Here is a 5820-nt window from a genome sequence, read left to right as displayed (position 1 = left end):
TACAGATGCTGTTGAGAACTTTGGGGACCTTGCTCAGTCTGTCCCCAGTGCCAGTCCACCCTGTATCCCTTCCCCCCTCTCCCTGCCAGCTTACCTGGTCCACTTGCTCTTCTGGAAAGTAAAAAGCATGATCTCCTCTCAATTCTCTTTGTGAACTATTCTACCTGGAGTCTCACCAGCAACTTTCTTCCAGTCTTTGCTCATCCCTAGGTCCTGCTGACCCAATGACTCCTGCTTGCATAGCTCTAAGTCCTTTTACCTTCCTTCCATTTTCATAGCACTCACAGCCACCAGGTTGTGTGTGTGTGTGTGTGTGTGTGTGTGCATTTGCTCTTCTCTGTTAATAGGCCAGCCCCTTGTATTGTTGTGACCTTAGCTTCTGTAGCCACATGGGGCACTGAGTGGGATCGTTGTAGATAGCTATTGAGTGAATGCACTCATTGAGAGCTCTGGATGCTACTGTCATTACTAAGGTCATTATTTTTTTCACCTCTACAAGATTCTAGAGTCTGTGCTTACACAGCAAGAGGCAGCGCCAATGCCTTCCCAAGAGCTCTTTGCACTTTTCAAGTCCTGAATCCATAACACAGGGAAGAAGCCCACAGGGCTTGTATGGCCGGTGTTCAGAGCTGCTCCTGTTTATCCTACACATCCTCGAACTCTAAAACGCTGTTCTGAGCGACCTGGCTAGACAGCCGTTTAGACACGTCTGCTTTGGAGGCAGTTTGACCTATGGTGAGAATGTCAAATGAAACAAAAACATTCTGACATTTTAAGAGCTTTAATTTACTCACGGTAAAAGCCGGAGCATCTGAATATGTCAGGTTTATAAGGGTAGACTTAGAACAGAGGTATGCTCCTACCTAGCACAAGGGCATGTCAGTGAGTGGATTGACTTGTTGGAGAAGCCCACCCGAAGCACAGTTGGAAGGAAGAGGATGGATCTGCAAAGCCCATCTCAAGCTCAGTTTGGAGGCAGTCTCTCAAGTCCCACAGTCTGAAGTTGGGTTGTTGGGTTATATGTGAAATAAAACAACTGCTGCAGGGTGGATGCAGCCTGAAGTTGGAAAGTGTGAAATCAAACAAGGTGATTCAGATAGGCCCATGTCAGAAGGCGAGAGCTCCAGGGATGGCTGCCAGTTACTAGGGTATAGTAGATGAGGCCCAAGCTGGGTTATCTGGACTAAGGGGTGAGTCCTAACTTTTCTGTGTTTTGGCTGAACGCCAGCAGGTTAGTGACTTTGCATCTTGGCTTTGCCTTTTACTTTCAAGTGGAGGAGTTACCGAAGTCTCTTGCTCAGCCTGACTTGCTTTTCTCATTTTCCCCTTGCAGGCATGTAGTACCATGTGACCCAATTCTGCCCACTGGGATGCAACGAATGAATTGTGTGCCATGCCCAAACCCGGACCCCTAACAACCTCTTCCAGTTGACCCTCTCTGCTGTTTTCCCTTCAGGTTTAGGCCGGTGGATCATGTGGACTTCAGAGGCCGTGTGCAGCCACGAGACTGAAAGGCACATGTTCCTGATGCTTGGAGGAGGGCTGCTGGTGGTAGATTTGAAGTGAGCAAGAAACCAACTTGTTGGTATGGGGCCACTGGGCTTGGGGGCAGGGGTTAGTTGTTGTAGCAGAGACTATGAGCCTCATACCTTTGCACAATAGGGCTACATATTTTTGAAGGTTTAGATATAAATGTGCTTTGTATACTTGGTTTGCAGGGGATAGGGGAGGTGTGTGGTGGTGGTCTCATAGATACTAGCTTGGTTAATCTGTAATGTTTGGTACAGTTAGACCTTCCTTGGGTTTCTCTACATTCTAAATGAGACTCAAGAAACTTAAAACATGGTTCTGGCTTGCAACTTCCAGGTTGTTACCATGGGAAGATGACTGTCCTTCATGTGTGTATCTATGCTAAAATACCAAAGGATAAGGTCAGAGATAGTGTCCCCAGGCATTTCCATTAGAGTTCAGAGGAAAGACGTCTCTTTGGCTAGTTAGGAAAGATTTGAATTCAATCATCCAGATCTTAAAAGACAGCAGTTCCAAGAGAGTACCACACATAATAGACAATCAAAAAGAGAATTTCAATTTCACTTTCAGGAGGATGAACGCACTCTATTCATTCTCCTAGTAGATATTTGTTGCTAACCATGTTAGTCACTAAACGGCTTAGAAAACAAACCTAATATCTGGAAAATGCTATAAATTAAGACCAAGATGCCCATTATTGTGTGATGGTATAATGTCAAAAGGCAGAAAGAACTCAGTGGCCAATACCAGGAGAATGCTAAGTAAATCCTAGTAACTCCCTTAGATGAAGCTTGTCCCCAGGAAATCCCATGGGGGCTCCCATGCTGCCCCCCCCAGCATCAGCTCTCTCTCTTTGTCAGTGATCGCCATGGTCAGAGCAGTGGCTCCAAGCTCCAGCTCCCTACACAGTGGCTCCAAGCTCCAGCTCCCTACACGTGAGAGCCCCAAAAGCTGAGATGTGAGACCCGAAAGGATTAGGAGCTTGGAAGGTCTTCTCCCAACGTAGTCTCAGAACACTGAGAGTTTCCTGAAAAGGTCCAGCAGTCTTGGCTGGACTGGAATTCAGATTTCTATCCTGAGTGTAGGCTAATTGGACCCCAAACTTTCTGAGAGCTTGGGGGATAGACAAAAGCCTATGCAAATCGTAAGTCGTTTACTGCTTACCTCTACTTCCTAGGATAAGGAAGTCATTTATCACTGGAATAAGATTGTATCACATGATTGGTGCTTGTGACTTCAAGGACATTTGTCGCTACCGCCTCGACCACCAAGGAAGATGCGACACCGAACTCTTCTCTCTGCAGTTTATTCAGGACCTTTGAGCAATCTTCTGACCCCAACCCTGGGGAGAATTCCAAACAGCCTTAAGTACCTGCTGGGTAGCCAACCCTGATATGCCACGTGGGAACCACAAATAGGTTCAGGTGCACGGAAGCAAGCCAGATTCTTTGCCTTAGCCATATAAGGAGTTGTTTACCACAGAGAGCACTCGCCATCGGGAAGGCGGAGGGCGGAAGCCGGCGCCATCTTCCAGGTGCGGCCTCTTGCAGCTCTCTACAGACATTGATGACGATTTATCACATGATTGGTGCGTGTGACTTCAAGAATATGGATACCTCTTTTTCTGCACGTATGCTCTTGTACCCTACTCAGTAAATACCTTGTAAAAGAGGACCTTGGGGACCTTAAGCTGACATGAGGCTACAGGTCACCTGGTACCCCAAACCTCAATTCCACGGTCTGGTCTCTGTTACTGCCTTGTCCCCAGTCCCGGTGAGTCACAACACCTATAGGATGCTGCCTCCTGGCTGTCTCTAAGGTATCTCAGACTCAAGCATTCTTCCTAAAAGTAAGACTCTCATGCTTCCCATGTGCCCTCCCACCACCTCACATTGTCCTCTTCTGGAAATTTCTGCCTCAACATCTCAGTTGGGAGAGGCATGACATTCTAGAACTCTCCTTGATGCCCCTTTCCTTCCTACCCCACATCCTTTCCATGAGGCCCTAGATGTCTTTTAAATCCACCCTTTTCATCTGGGCTGCTATCCCCTTGGTCCAGGCTGCCCTCTCCTTTTACTGAGACAGTGACTTTAGCTTCCCAGCTGGGCTTCCTGCACAAGTTCCAGGCTGTTCCGTACTCTGTGCAAGATCAAATCTGATCATGGCACCCCTGCTGCTCCTCACCTCCAGAACTCTCCAATGGCTTCCCATTGCGTTGAGAAAAGAAAGACTGATTCTTCAGATGCCACGGAGTCCTGAGCCCCGCCTCTCTCTGCTCTCTCTCCTTCTCTTTTGGCTCCACCTCCCTCCTTCCCTACCATCCATAGGACATTGCCAAGCTGCTTCCCCTGCTCAGAATGTAATTTCCAATCCTGCTTCCATGCCCACCCCAAACGTACCAGGGCCGGGCTCACACCTCTTCCGTCTCTCAACTACTCAGCCACTGCAAGGAAATCTTCCATGATTTCCACACAGGCCCAGGCTCCTTTGCCACAATCTGATTCCTGTCTGGACAGGAGCAAAGGCAGTCCAGGGTATTCTGGGCAGCTAGGAGCCAGGCTTAGTCACAAAAACCTTTGTTGCCGATGATACAGAATTGTATCTCGCACCTCCCGAGGTGGGTTGCTGGACTGTAGATCATAGATGCAATACTGAATCTGAATCAGGCACGACTAGTCCTCCTCATCTGTGCCAGACTTGGCGTGATGTTCCCCAGTCTCACAGAGCTAGCACTTACTTAACAAGTTTCAAAGCCCCGGCTACCAGCAAAGCACATTTGTATTCAAGCCTCTCCCGCAACTGTGCTTTAGCTCCTTGAGTAAGACATTTAATTTTCTGGGTCTCTTTGGCGATCACAGTCCTTCCCGACTGCCCTGTGGTGACTCACGTGGCCTCCACACTGCTGAAATACTCGGCATGGACTGTGGGGCTGGCCAGAAAGCTTGGCTTTGAACCTGAGCAGTGAAAAGCCTGGCATTCCCAAGACCCTTCCCAGATCCCTTCAAAGACTCAGGTTATTAAAGCAGAGAGCAGAGCAGATCCTGGCTGGCAGGGGCCCAGGGATTAAGTCCAGGGTGTTAACATCATAATTGGGCCAGCATGGAAGGCAGCAACATCTGCTGTGGGAGATGCTGGTGCCAGGGCCCACACAGCACTTCCTGCCTGGCTGGGCTCTGTTTTGGGATACAGTCTAGTGGCTAGATGCATCTAACAGTTCTGTGGCCCAGGAACAAGGAAGTGCTCAAGAGATGCAGGTGGTATGGGAGATGAATTTACCTGGCTTATGAATTCAGTAGCTGCCTTATTGCTGTGCTCTAGATGGAGATCGGTTCGAGCTCCTCTTATTGCCTGATAATTTGTCAAAATGACCAGCAGTGTGGAAGCATTGGCTGTGACACAGAAGGATGCAGCCTCTCGGGGGTGGGGTGGGGCCTCTTTGATGGAGGGAGCCTGGCCCAGCTCTGCCCATGCACTGGGGCTCTGAGTCAGGAGGGCATGCTTTAGCCCAGCCTAATTTTACTACTGCTGTTTACACGAGAGATCCCACTGGTAAGAAGCCTGGTAGCATTTTAGGGAGGGGGCCCGCATGAGCTGAGATCTCCAGATGCCTCATCCTGATGACCTCAAAGGCTCCCCTGCAGCCTCCTGCCCTGCTCACCTTCTGTCCTCAGACACCAGCTGAAAGACAGCAGCCAGCCCTGTGAGAAGGGATGACCAATGATGTCTGCTCAGGCCCTGGTGAGGGCCTTAGGTCTGGTGAGGGCTCCTGAAGACCCCGCAGTTAGTGAAAGGGCAGCAGCTGATTAATGTGCCTCCAGTGCAAACCTGCTGGTTAGAGTGCTGTGTGGCCAACCGAGGGATGCGTCTGAGTGCCATGTGGGCAGACATGACACGTGAAGGTGGCTGGCCAGTGACATTTTCAAAGCAAGCTGTGAGACAGCAGCATGGTTAGGAGACAGGGAGGAGTTGGCAAGGGAGACTTTTCTACTCTCCCTCCCTCCCTCCCTCCCTCCCTCCCTTCCTTTCTTCCTTCCTTTCTTCCTTCCTTCCTCTATTTTTCCTTCCCGTACTCTTCCTTCCTCCCATCCTCCCTCCCTTCCGTCCTTCTCCTCCTTTCTCTTCTTACATGTGTTATCTGTCAATCAAGCTATTCATCTATCATCTACCCAACTATCAATCATCTGCCCACCCAGCCTCTACTTTTTTTTTTAATTTTATTTTATTTGTGAACATGCTGTACAGAGGAGTTACAATTACATGGGCAGGATAATGCGTACATTTCTTACCAAG

The sequence above is a fragment of the Dipodomys ordii genome, unplaced genomic scaffold, assembly GCF_000151885.1.
Source record: "Dipodomys ordii isolate 6190 unplaced genomic scaffold, Dord_2.0 Scaffold105, whole genome shotgun sequence".
NCBI classification, from domain to species: Eukaryota; Metazoa; Chordata; class Mammalia; order Rodentia; family Heteromyidae; genus Dipodomys; species Dipodomys ordii.
The sequence above is the reverse complement of the archived record's forward strand: the minus strand, read 5'-3'. Positions refer to the sequence as shown.